Source organism: Aplidium turbinatum, chromosome 12, assembly GCF_918807975.1.
Source record: "Aplidium turbinatum chromosome 12, kaAplTurb1.1, whole genome shotgun sequence".
In the NCBI taxonomy this organism is placed as follows: domain Eukaryota; kingdom Metazoa; phylum Chordata; class Ascidiacea; order Aplousobranchia; family Polyclinidae; genus Aplidium; species Aplidium turbinatum.
In genome coordinates this window covers 6,987,504-7,001,614 of record NC_137483.1, presented here as the reverse complement: position 1 = coordinate 7,001,614, position 14,111 = coordinate 6,987,504, and the positions used below count along the sequence as shown (strand labels likewise).

The 14,111-nt window shown below is 39.0% G+C and overlaps 1 protein-coding gene across 1 annotated transcript in view; it reads right to left on the bottom strand.

Moving 5' to 3' along the window:
- Positions 1–14,111, bottom strand: part of LOC145780537 (uncharacterized) — an 86,435-nt gene that overhangs the window by 47,419 nt on the left and 24,905 nt on the right. The window lies entirely within an intron of this gene.

Below are 14,111 nucleotides of genomic sequence, written 5' to 3'. Positions count from 1 at the left end.
CAGGCGCAGCAGCCAATAGATTGTGTATTCTTTGAGGGTTTTTAGGTCCACATATCTGTCCTGGGGTCGATATACAGGACAATGGTAGATAATGTGGTGTGCAGTTTGAAAATCTGAGCCACACGTACAAGATGGTGAATCGGCGAGGCCCCACCGAAACATGTTGCTGTTGAAACGGCCCACTCCAGCCCGCAGGCGATTGAGCTTCACCCACTCCTTCCGAGGTAGGGGAAGGGAAGGTAATTTGATACACTTTTAACATTTTTGCCTGTTAACTGAAAATTATCTGACACAAACTATTGATTTTAAGCTGAAATGAAAGTCTGATCCCTTACACACTTTTTAAAAACATTTTCACTTTTTTATTTTTGTTACTTTTTTTTTAATTAAAATTTTAAAAACGTCACTCAAATGTATCAATTTACCTTCCACGGAAGGTAAATTGATACACCCGGAAGGTAATTTGATACAGTAAAACTAATACAGAAACCCCCTTTGACAGCAAAGCAATAAATAAAAATTTAATATGTGGTTGGCGTGCTTGGGTGCAAAGATGACTGTTGAGGCCCATGTGTGCGGCGAAGTTTCTGCAGCGGGATGGTCATGGGAAGGATCATTGGCTGGAGTTCTTATTTAAGGGGGGTGCTTTGCACTTTTCTCATTTTTTGACAGCAGATAGCGTGTAGGCCTACGAAAGCTTATATAATAGTTGTTTCCCAAAGTAGCAGGTCTTGTTAATAAAGAATAACTTATTTAAATCAAGTAGATCAATGTCAACATTTATTACAGTCACAAAAAAGAATTTAATATACTGTATCAATTTACCTTCTCCACATGTATCAATTTACCTTTTTCAAAAAAAGTTATAAAATACTGATTTTTGTATGCTTGGATGCACATTGCAGAAAAAACGTGACATGCCCTTGAAGCCTTATCAATGAACTGTCAAATGAGTTTGGTTTCATCTTTCAGAAACTTTTCTTTAATTTTCCAGACGAAGATAATCATGAGTTAAAATTTTTACGAAAATACTCAAAAAACACACTTTCACAATTTTATGCCATAAAAGCACGAGTTAGCTGCATGGTGCAATTTTTGTAGGCATTATTTTCACAGATCTTCCACCTAATGACAATATTTTTGACCAATATTTTTTGTACATTTCTGTAGGGGGGGTGTATCAAATTACCTTCCGTATCAAATTACCTTCCCTTCCCCTAGTTCTGCTTCAGGTGGAGTGTTGGTATTGGGAAGGACTGTGAATTGGGTTGGTCTCGCAACTTCTCTCCATTCACTGTTCCAAAATTCGGAAATGTGGAAGTTGGATTTACAGATAGCTGCAGCATGTTTGGAAAACGGGCGTCGAGATTTCAAGCGCTGGGGCTTTTGGGAGTGTGAGTTTATGACAATCTGGTTGAGGAGGTGGTCATCCCTTGACATAGCTTGTAGGACCAGACTGCGTACGTGGTTTTCCCTACGAAGTCTACCTAGAGCAATGCCTGACAGTACCGGCAGAAAGTCAGTGGGAGTTGGAAGCAGGCAACCAGTGATTATTCTCATTGGTGTTGAGGGCAGTGTCAATTTTGCAAGTGTGTACGCTGCGGCACCAAGTGGGGGAAGCATATTTGGAGGTGCTGTAAACAAGTGCAAAAGCACTTGTACGGAGTGTTGATGTACTAGCACCCCACGATGTTCCAGCTAGGCATCTCAGTAAGTTGTTGCGTGCTGATAGCTTAGCATGGAGGGCTTCGGCATGGTGTTTGTAGGTTAATTGTTGGTCGAGCTTCACTCCTAGGTAGGTGGGACACGGGTTGTGTGGGAGTGTGTTTCCGTTGAGAGAGTTATCTATCCAGTATATACTTCAATGATTTGTTACTAATGGTCACAGCGGTAAATCATAATATCTTCGTGGGAAAGTTGTAACATAAAATTCCCGGATCCGTTCGTCTGTATGCAATGACACCGAAAAAATACTCTTCTGGAAATGTCTTTCAAGAATTGTATTTCAGCAATAAATAGCCAACAGGCTGTCGAAGAAGGAGTCAACACCGTACCCGCTAAAACTTGCCACCACGATACAAATTACTTAGATAGAAGACGGAAATTTCGTCTAGTTGGTAAGCACAAGCAAAACAGTTTTAATAATCGACCAACTTTTAAAACGACAATTCTAAAATGAGAGAATAGATTGCGATATTTTAAATGCACGTAACCAGCTTCTGTGACGTAATAGTACATACGTATTGTTATGCAATTTCACAGGTGTTCAAACGGTTTGTGCCATGTTTTACAGGTGTTACGAAGAGATGATGCAATCTCTGCTCATGCTTTTAGTAATATTCCATTACGTCAGACGCCAAGGTTCAGTAGACCTGAACGGTTTTATGTGACGTTTGATTTGAAGATCGTCCGTAACATAGCAGCCCTTAGTTATGACAGTCTAACATGGCATAACTAAAAAATAATTTAAGGACAATCGTGAGTCAATAAATAAAAACACACGATACACAAATTGTTTGAGTCACTCACGTTTAAGTTAATACGCAAATACAAAGGACATGCAAAGAATGAACAATAATAAGAATAATACACGACGATACATGAAATTGGTACCATAGGTACACGCTATATACAATGGTTGCGATAATAACCGACTGTTCTGGGCTCAGACAAAGGTCAACCACCGCAGACAGAACCAGCTCAAACCTTAACTCTTAAGTGTTCTTTACGGGGGCGAGACACGAAATATCTCTCAACACGTAGTCTACTTTCACTTTCCCCGTACTCTCATCATAGTTGCAAACGGCAACTTTAGCTCTCCGAACCACAGGCTTCCCTTTCCTAATTTGTGGGACCACCTTATGCACCCTTCCAAGTTGATACTTCCCACGTTTACCAATGTCTTGGAGAGAACCCACCACTACAAGTTGACCAGACTCCAAATTCTCGGCCATTTTTAACCATTTTTCCGTCCCTGAAGCCCTGGCAAGTAAAAATCTAACCATTTACTCCAAAACTGCTGAGAAAGCGACAAATTGAACCGATAATCCCTTCTTAGTTGGTCACGATCATGTGGTTTCCCAACAGCACATGGGTCTAAGTATGGGGTCAACAGTGAGGCAGGGGCGATGACAGTAAAATCCCTAGGGTCGTCACTCAAAGGTACCAAAGGGCGTTCGTTCACGATCCGAACGGCACTGCTCGTGTGCGTAAGCAGTTCAATAAAATTGGGCTTGCGTATTGAAGTGTGCAAAATGTAAAAAACGTATTTAGTCACATCAGCCATGAAACTAAATCTACCAAGCCGAAATCTAGCCAAAACATCTGCCAGAAGGTTTAACAAGTCAGGACCCGAAAACATTACATCATTCAAACTTCCCATCGTAAACAATGCGCTTTTTTTAATTGTGACGCCACAAAGTATGGTAAATAGGGTGGGTCGTTTTTGACTTTTTTCGAAATTCAAAAACGGCTAGTCATAAAAAGTGGCACATGCATGAAAAAATTACGTGTGCAAAATTTCATCAGTTTGAGGGTGCATCTTCTGCCCCCGCAGGGGGGTCAAACTTTCAATTTTTTGAAACAAAAATTGGCAATTTCACTTTCTATTTCAACATAATTTTTTTTATAATTTTTCTTCTGGCTAGTTATAAATTGTAAGTGGGATGTACCCAGAACTTTTTTATGTAAAGGCATGTTCGAAGCTTAAGGTTTATTGCCCCCGCATCGACGACCAAAATGCTGAATTTTCACCAATTTGAGATACAATTTTGTCATTGCTCAATAAACAAACTTGTCGCAAAAGGGCGAGATGGTGTTGACGCAGTATTTTCATTTATGTTCTGTCCTAACTCTTTCACTTTCCATATGTTTCATGATAAAGAGTTACATGGAAAAAATGAATAACCTTTTAAAGTCAAAGTCTAGAGGTGGGCCTAAATTTCAGCAAAATTTGGAGCAAATGAAAGATTCTGCAAAGCAAAAATTATTTCATATCGGTTGTTGTAAGTGTTCCAATTTTCAGCAATGTACTTGCCCGCAGGAAAATCGTGTCCTATTATAGAACAACCGTTCCTTCTTGATCAAAGAATAACCCGCATAATGGTGACTGATAAAATTGATAAATTGGCCACAAATCTCAATTTAAACGTTTTCAGAGGAGAGTCGCAAGATCAGAACAATTCCGTTCTTTACGTGAAGACCCAGGAGTAGGCACAAGTAGCGTTTTGGTTAAAACACCTTTAACGTCTTATTCAAGCTCAGAAACTTTATCATCCAATGAAGAACGCTGCGGAGATTATGATTATCAGCCCAGTTTTGCCTCGGAAAACACCAGAAAAAGCAAACCTATACTTCCAGTTTCGTATATTTGCTGAATCATGCGATCGTACTGGTATTTCAAATAGGTCTGCAGTACTTATTGCTTCATCACTTCTACAAGATGCAGGAGTTGTAACGGATAGCGAATCACAATCTGTTACAGATAAAGGCAAAGTGAGAAGAACGAAAAAAAAACTGAGGTTTACGGCTCAAATGGAAAGTATCGTGTGCCTAAACTTGCAAAGCATATATTTTGATGGCCGAAAAGATCAAACCATTAAACAAGATGAAATTGCTGGGCGACTTCGAAAACATTTCGCAGTTAAAGAGCACATTGCTTTACTTGAAGAGCCAAGTTCACATTTCATTGGTCATTTTACTGCAGCCAACGGATCTACTGTAGTGTCTCAATAGCTACCGGGATTCTTGAATATCTTGAATCCAATAAAATTAGCTACGATAATGTAATGGCAATTGGATGCGATGGAACCGCAGTAAACATAGGTCAAAAAGGCGGCGTGATAAAGCTCTTGGAAGATCATTTCCAAAACCCACTTCAATGGTTAATATGCCTACTCCAAGGTAATGAATTGCCTTTTAGGCATCTTATAAAAGAACTGAATGGCAATACTAGCGGACCTGATAATTTCACTGAGCCCATTGGAAAGCAGCTATAGCCACTGTCACACAACTAGATGTGGTAAAATATGAAGCAGTTCGGCACCAGAGATTGAAATTAATGAAAATGACCTCAGTAGGTACTGACCAAAAATATCTTCTACACATGCACAGAGCAGTGAAAAGTGGAGAAATATTCATTTCGTATCTAGGAGTCCAGGTATGATGAACCACTCAAGATGGTTGACCACAGTCAACAGAAATCTGCGTTTATATGTTGCATCTAACGAACCGTCAGCTGTATTGATGGAACTTGTGGACTATATTATGAATGTTTACATATTGCCATTAAAAAGTAAAGCAATTTTACTAATGGCCCAAAACGTTTCTTTAAAATTCTACTCTCTGCTCAGAAGCTATCGCATAAAGCTCGCAATATCGTCAAGAAAGTAGGAGCATAGCCGTAGGAGAGTAAAATATTTTGGGCGGGCGAACAAAATTTGCCCAAATTTTTCAAAGTTTGCCCAAATTTTGTCTTTGCATGTATATTTTCAAAAACGCAAAACTACTCACAACCTCTGAGGTAATGCTGTGTAATAACTCTAGTCTACAGTCATCAACTTGGCTGTGTACGAAAACACAGGCAACAAAACGTACACCAACAAAACAAGGGTAATGTAAATTTAACCTGCATTCATAGACCTGTCTGTGTCCCAATTATTAAATAAACCATCAAATTGAAACACTCTTGTGTGGTACAAAATATATATATATTAAGCCTAGCTGGATTCAACAACAATTTGAACTGAGACTTCAGCAATAACTGGATAACAATTGCTGAATATCCATGTCACCAGATTATTTGAAAAACTCCAGCCCAACTTCAATAAAAGGCCAGACCAAAAGTAGCTTAATCTTTTCATTATAAAGATAGTCCAAAACTCAGTATTTGTAAATTTATCATTACAAAGATATTCTTACTTCATAACGACGCAGCTACTCAAATTGCAAGTAGGGGAGAGTGGGGCTAGTCGGAAAGATTTTTTTTTAAAGTAAAATTTAAAACAATTGGTGCATAACCTGACAACTTGAAGCGGCTTAAATTATCACCTATGGTGTCCTCTATCATACAACCAAAAATAAGTATTGAGTCAATTAAGCTTTTAATAAAAATTTAAAATAAACAAACATACAATTGATTTTTCAACTAACCCCATGCCTGGGGTTAGTTGAAAAACGTCAGTTTAATGCCCACCAATGAACTGGATACTATTTTTTCAACCAATAAACATTTACATGGGGTTGTAAGCAAATATGTTAACTTGCTTTAAAATCAAAATGCAATGAATTCTACATCAAATCATCGTAAAAACATTTTTTAATAAACGCATTGTTAAAACTTGTGATGCCGCATATATAGCACTTTCCAAGTTATTCAAATTAAAATTTTACAATGTATGTCTGCTTAAAACAAGTACATTGGAGCTTATACTACTTATTATCATACCACGACGATATACTCGTATCATACTACATAGTCATACCGTTATCAAAACATTGTCCAACTAACCCCACCCACTATTTTCCAACTAGCCCCATTAGCATATGACAAACTATTTTCCTAAAATATTGAAGTATGGTGCGTTGGACTAAAATTTGTTTATTTCTTAGTGTTGTAGAACACCTACAGCTGACACACACCAAAAAACTTCTGCCTATCTTTAACGATATCGACGCATAAGATGTTTTTCAATACGCCAAAAATTTTACTTCGAAAGTAAGAAAATAGAAAATTGTCAGCCAAACAGGTATACCTTGACTCAACAAATCGAAACTAACATAGATTATGTGTTTTTATAAACTACTTCACATGTTGGCAGTAAATATTTAAAAAAGTTATCGAGAGTTAAAAAAATGACCACTTTTCAACTAACCCCGCCTTCCAACTAACCCCACTCTCCCCTACTGAAGAATAGTGATTCCCAGGTAGATAGTGATTCCCAACTCAATCCTTGCCAAAAAATACAGACCACATTATCAACAGCACTATTTTGGCTACATTGCCTGATACATCAACTGCATGAATTAACATGTATTTTTATATTTGATTGTTGTTGGTCTAATACTGTGTCGTACAGTAGATAGTAAATAGCTGAGCATATCAACCCAAGGACTGGCAGACAAACAGCAGTTCATACAAAAAAACTTCTTTATAGAAAGCAGTTAAACCATAGCCCACAAAATCATGAAATCAAATGCTGAAAAATTTACAAATTGTTTTCGTTTAATATATAAACTTTTTCACTTTGTGCAGGCCTATAGTTAGTTGCTAAGATCAATGGTTTACAAGAGTGTTTTATATATGGCCTCACAGCTGTTGATTTTTAAAGTTGATATCAAATGGTAAACTTGTTTGGCCATATCTAAATATGATAAGCTATCTTCGTGGTATTTAAGTTAAGTTTTGTGAGCATAGCATAACTTATGGTAAGACTGATTTATCCAATAACTGGATATTCTTTCCCAAATATTTTTTACAAGCAACTACATTAATAGGATATAAAAAAAGCAAAAAACCTCATAAGGTTACGAGAACCCAGCAGGGTTTCAAAATTCTACCGATGAAGAAATGTAGGCTAGTGTGTATATCCTAACGAATATCTGTAATAAGGTTACCTCAGCTAGCCAAACGCATTATTTTACATTTACTTCCTGCAGATAGTAAATCGATCTTACATTCTGCCCAAATTTCTAAAGTTTCCAAAATTGTTGATGGTACATTTACATTCAAAAAAAAATATTAATGTATTTCATATAAAAATGCAACATTATAAAGTTATTAAACTGGTTACTAAATTGATATTGAGAAAAACAAAACTCATAAAGTTACCAGTAGCCTACCCAGCAGCCTCTTAAATCTTACCGGTAAAAAAATGCAGCCTATGTTTTAGTGAAAATCAGTGATAATATTATCTTCATTTGCCAACTGTGCTCTTTTACAGTTACTTTTTGTGGTTGTGGAATGGAAACTTATCATTTTGCCCAAGTTGCAATACCACATGCAATTGTTTCCAAAATTGATGAAAAAGCATTTTCCATTCATTGGAAAATATCAATGCATCTCATAAATTATAACAATTATGTAAAGTCTATAAGCTAGTGAGACGTCGAAACATCATGGTAAGATTGATTTGCCCAAATAAGTGGACATTTTTTCCCAAATTCGTGGTGTTTTTTTTTGGCGGGAGAGCGACCGCCCCCCCTGCCCCCCATCTCCTACGGCTATGAGTAAGAGAGAATGCTCTCTACAGAGGAGTGGGTTTAATGCCCATCCTGAAAACATTTTGATTGCTATGATATGTGATAGGCTACCGAAGAGTATGTAAGGGAACTAAGATGGAGAAGAATTTTCAATTCAAGAATATTATCATCTCACAGCACTCGTCAGCGAAAATTCACCCTGCCAATATTGCAGTTCAGTTCCGAACGTTACTTTGAGATGATAGACTGGCAAAATATTCCAGTTACGGAACCCCCAGTGACGCGTGGTGTTGACAGCGGTGTGATAGAAGAGCACATCAAAACAAAGATGTATCCACAACAGTTGTTTCTTATGTTTCCCTGCCACACACAAGCCGTTGAGAGAGCCATTAAACTCGTGACAGATGCCTCATCACATGTGGTGGACACTGGACAGCATTGAAAAAGATAGGTACATTAAAGCAATATCACAATCAAGGAAAAAAATTCCTCGGTTCCAGTCGAAACAATTTTATGATTGATTAGACTTAAGCCAGAACTAAGTTTGAACAATAATCTGGTGAACTGGTTAAAAGTCCCTGTTGTTTGTTGGATTTTTGACACAATTTTTTTTTTGTTAACACTAGTTCTTTTTTATTGTTACAGTGCTGTCAAACAAAGTTTACTCCTGTATGTTGTTCTTGTAGTAGCCTATCAAGTGAATCAAGTGAACGTTTAATTTTAGTTTGTAAATGACAAATTTGTGTAAACAAAATCATATTAACAATTCACGTCGAAGCTGTACAGTACATTCCATTTACGGAACCTGCAGATCATATTGCTTTTATTCTGAAGTAAATTATAGGTTGTGTTTTGTAGCTGTAACTGATCAAGCTTACTATTGCTTTTAATTTAAGAAGACTACGTCTTATCCTGCAAAGTTAGTGACAGAACATAAATGAAAATACTGTGTTAACACCATCTCGCCCTTTTGCGACAAGTTTGTTTATTGAGCCAATGACAAAATTGCATCTCAAATTGGTGAAAATTCAGCATTTTGGTCGTCGATGCGGGGGCAATAAACCTTACGTTTCGAACATGCCTTTACATAGGAAAGTTCTGGGTACATGCCACTTACAATTTATAACTAGCCAGAAGAAAAATTATAAAAAAAATTATTTGAAACGGAAAGTGAAATTTCCAATTTTTTTTTAAATTGAAAGTTTGACCCCCCTGCGGGGGCAGAAGATGCACCTCCAAACTGATGAAATTTTGCACACGTAATTTTTTCATGCATGTGCCACTTTTTATGACAAGCCGATTTTGAATTTCGAAAAAAGCCAAAAACGACCCACCATAATGGTAAATACCACTCAAATCCCTTGACATTTCATGCTTCACCAGTACGCTCAATATAACCATTAGATTTAAGATCTATCATAGCGTCGGTAAGAAAATCACGAAGTTCAGGTTGTTTTAAAGCCTTCTTTCTTAAAGCAGCAGCTCTATCTAACGCCAACACATAATTGATAGGTAGATCGATATCTTCCTTCAACGGTACAGGTATCTCAAATCGACCATCTTTCAACTCAATATTCGCTTCAACAAGTTCTCTAGCCAAAATGTCATTGCGAGACAATTCACAGGTTTCATTTTGCAAGGTCAAATCATGAATGACTTTATTCAGGTCTGCTATTTCCATCACGAGACTCAATTTTACGCTGAAAGCTAGAAACCAATCAGTACATCTACACTACTACATTCACTTAAATGAAACATATTCACGTCATGAAAACGACGAAAACCACTTAAATCCTGCTTATGCGATAAAGTTTTAACATCGTCAGTCCAAACTAGGTTAATCACCGAGGACGTAGGTTCGACACCGTGGGTTTGACACCGCTCACCGAGGACGCTGGTTTCGAACACCGTTAAGGACGTAGGTTCGACACCGCTCCAGAGCACGCGGCTGTGTCTCGGCAAAGACACTTAATGGCAAGCCAAAATAAGGGAAGCAGCTGACTCGAAGACTATATGTCACTTTGCTGCTTCCTGTCTGTCTGTTGTATCGCATCTGTGATCGCAGTGTACTGCATGTTATCGCAATGGGCGCAAATAAAAACCCGATTATATCCATTTTAAACGACGCTTTATCGGACGGTTTAAGGCCAAGTTCGCACACCAAATCACTCGAAACAATCGTCAACTGCGAACCAGGATCATGCTGACAATACACCAATTTCGATTTACCCGTCATTGGATTCAAAACACGAGCAGTAGTAATGCGGTTAAAGGCTGCTTTAACATTTCCAATCTTAACACTACGCACAGGAACTCTGGCACAAGCATCATCTTTGCCTATCGAATCCAAAGAATCACGTGACCTCACATAAAAATCATGCAGAAGAAAAAAGTGTTTCCTATCGTTATTAGGCCCACACTTACGACAGTTGTTCACATGATTACAATCCCTAACCATATGCTGGCGCAAACAATTCAAGCATTTGCCAGCTTTCACAATAACATCTCTCCGATCTTTACGTGTCAAGTGCAAAAATTCTTTACAATTAGACAAAAAATGATGTTCGACTTGACCTAGTGACGAAAAATAAATACATGCCGGTAGGTCTCTACGTCTAGCTGCACCACCGCGAGGTGCGCTAACAGTAGTCGAGTACTGCGAACTCCCTGACATCACATTATCATGAGGTTTTACCGACGTCTGCCTAACCGGACATGAAGGCAATCTTCCTTTGCCAGACTTTTTAAATTGCTGCGACTCACCAGAATCGCCCATTTGCATAATGCTAAAATCAGTCGACTTGCGTGTTTCCTCCCGTACTACTGTGGTGTAGCGCGTGTCGTCACGCACCATATCTCTTTTGCTGACAGCGCAGTGTGGGTTTGCCGATTGCCTGGCTTGGCTTCTCTTGGTTTCTTTCGTGTTGGTTCATTCTCTAGTTTTCAGTTAACAGTGTAGCAGTGCAATCGGCTGTTTAAGTAGAGTCTTGTTTTAGTTTGTCATTTAATACTTTCTGTTAACATTCTTTAAAGCTAGTTTTCAATTGCAGGATATTCACGTTTTAAGTTTATTAAAGCCTACTTTACTTGAATGAGTTTGTTGGTTTCAATGTAGGTCATGTCAATTTAATAAACTTATTTAAGCAAGAATCAGAAAGATGGACAGACATATTCCTCGTCCTAAAGACTTTTCAGTTGATCCTAACTCCGCTGACGCTCCTACTATTTTCAAGTTCTGGTTTCAGACTGTCACTGACTGCATCGCTACACTTGAAGAGGTTCGCCAGGAAGGAACTCCTAATATCAACAAAACTAGAATAATACGTAGCTTCTTTTCCCCAGAGGTATACCTCTATGTCGAGGAAGTTGACGACTATGATGCAATTGTAAATACTCTCAAGAGAACATACGTAAAGAAGAAGACCAATGTCTACGCCAGGCATTTACTAATCAGCCGAAAGCAAGCCAGTGGAGAAACGGTCTTGGAATACCTTAGAGCGCTGAAACTAGTCTCTAAGGACTGCACCTTTGACGACGTTTCTTCCCAAACATATAAAGAGCAGCTTATTCGGGATTCTTTCATAAATGGCTTACAGTCTCCTGTCATCCGCCAACGTCTTTTGGAAGAGAATAGCATAGACCTTCAACGTGCTTCGGAACTGAGCGACAGTATAGAAAGAGCACAACAACAGTCTTTGCATCATGGGGAGAGCTGCAAACACTTCGATAGCCTCAACGACAAATTATGCGCGAGAAGGTAACAACATGCGTCCAGAGCACAAGAATCACGACGTTTCTTCAGCCACTTCCAAGTCCAAGGTACAAACTAGAAAATCATGTTACTTTTGTAACGGACCACTCCATGACCGTTGGTCCTGTCCAGCACACAAACAGAAATGCTACAATTGTGGAAAACTAGGGCATTTTTCCAAGGTCTGTCGCAGTAAAAGTTCATCAGTAGCTTTGGCTTCTGCTGCAGAAAACCCAGTTGCTAACTCGGATTCTCTTAATTACTCGTCAACGCTTTCCAGGCACAGAGGCCCGTTATATTTTGCTGGAGCTCCTAACTGCCTACATCGCACAGTGGTGGACGCTTTGGTAAATGGACATCCAGTTAAAGCCTTGCTGGATTCAGGTGCCTCGGATAACTTATTGATAGAAAATTGGTAAACAAGCTGAAGATAAGCCTTACGAAACAACCTCACACTGTGACCATGGCGTCGACCCATCACTTGGTCAAGACCGCTGGCTGCGCTTGTTTGCATCTTGAACTCCTTGATAGAAGTTATCCAAAGATTTATTTCGATGTCATTCCAAACTCTTGTGCTTATGTGATTTTAGGCTAAAATTTCTTTCAAAAACACGAGAAAGTCACCTTTCAGTTTTGTGGCCCCGAAAAACCGCTTGTAATTTCCGCAGCAACACCGAAGCTCGTAGCGCTTACCTCAGCTCGCGTGGATCCACCAAGTCTTTTCCAATACATGCAACCTAATTATAAACCTGTTGCAGCCCCTTCCCGTTCTTATTCAAAAGATGACGTCCCATATATTGAAAAGGAGGTGGAAAGACTATTAGCCGAAGACATAATTGAACCTTCAAGATCTCCGTGGAGATCGCAGGTGCTTGTTGTCCGGAATCAACATAAATGCCGCCTTGTGATCGATTATTCACAGACCGTCAACCGTTTTACACTTTTGAACGCGTATCCCCATCCGCGAATTGAAGACATTGTTAACAAGGTTGCAAAAGATAAAATCTACAGCTCTCTTGATCTGCGGTCCACTTACCACCAAGTTTCTCTCTTGCAAGAAGAAAGACCATTTACAGCATTTGAAGCTCTCGGCCATTTGTATCAATACAAAAGACTGTCTTTTGGTGTAACAAATGGAGTTGCTGCCTTTTAGAGAGTTATGGATGGCTTCATCAAAAGATACAATCTGAAGAAATTTTACGCCTATTTAGATGATCTGACCGTTACCGGGGAAACTGTACAAGAACATGATGAAAACCTGAATGTCTTGCTTGATGCTGCAGAGAAGAGTGGATTTACTTTTAATAAAGACAAATCGAACATTAGACAATCTACAATCCATTTACTTGGCTACCAAATCTCGCACAACCAAAAGAAACCAGACGCTGAACGACTTCGACCACTGTTGGAAATGCCTCCACTAAAAACTCTGAAAGAATTGAAAAGAATTTGTGGTATGTTTGCATACTATGCCAAATGGATGGAAAGATTTTCATTGAAGGCTGGTCCACTCTTAAAGGCTGTTATACCTTCGGACGAAAATGCTTTGAATTCTTTTAAAACACTAAAGGAAGAATTGGCGGCTGCTAGTCTGGGAACTATTCGTGATGACCTAAGTTTCGACATCGAAAGTGACGCTTCTGACTACGCTATAGCCGCAATCCTCTCCCAAGGCGGTCGCCCTGTCGCTTTTATGTCCGCACCCTGAGTAAATGCGAACAGAAGTATCCGGCTATCGAAAAAGAAGCTACAGCAATCATTGAAGCCGTTCGAAAATGGGCCCATTTTTTAAAGGGTCGCACCTTTTCACTTGTCACCGATCAGCAATCGATCTCGTATATGTTTGATAGACGCAACCGTGGGAAGATCAAAAATAACAAAATTCTGTTGTGGCGTCTAGAGCTAAGCCAGTTTCATTTCGAAATCCGTCACAAGCCGGAAAAGAAAACATAGCCCCTGATGCACTATCAAGAGTGTCTGCAACTTTGAGCCTTGGCAAAGACTTGCTTTCTTCACATGGATCCCTTGGACACCCAGGATATGTTAGATTGTATCACTTTATTCGATCCCGCAACTTGCCGTACACCAGCGAAGAGACTAAAGCAATTTGCAACCAATGCCAAACTTGTGCTGAACTCAAACCACGTTTTTACAAACCACC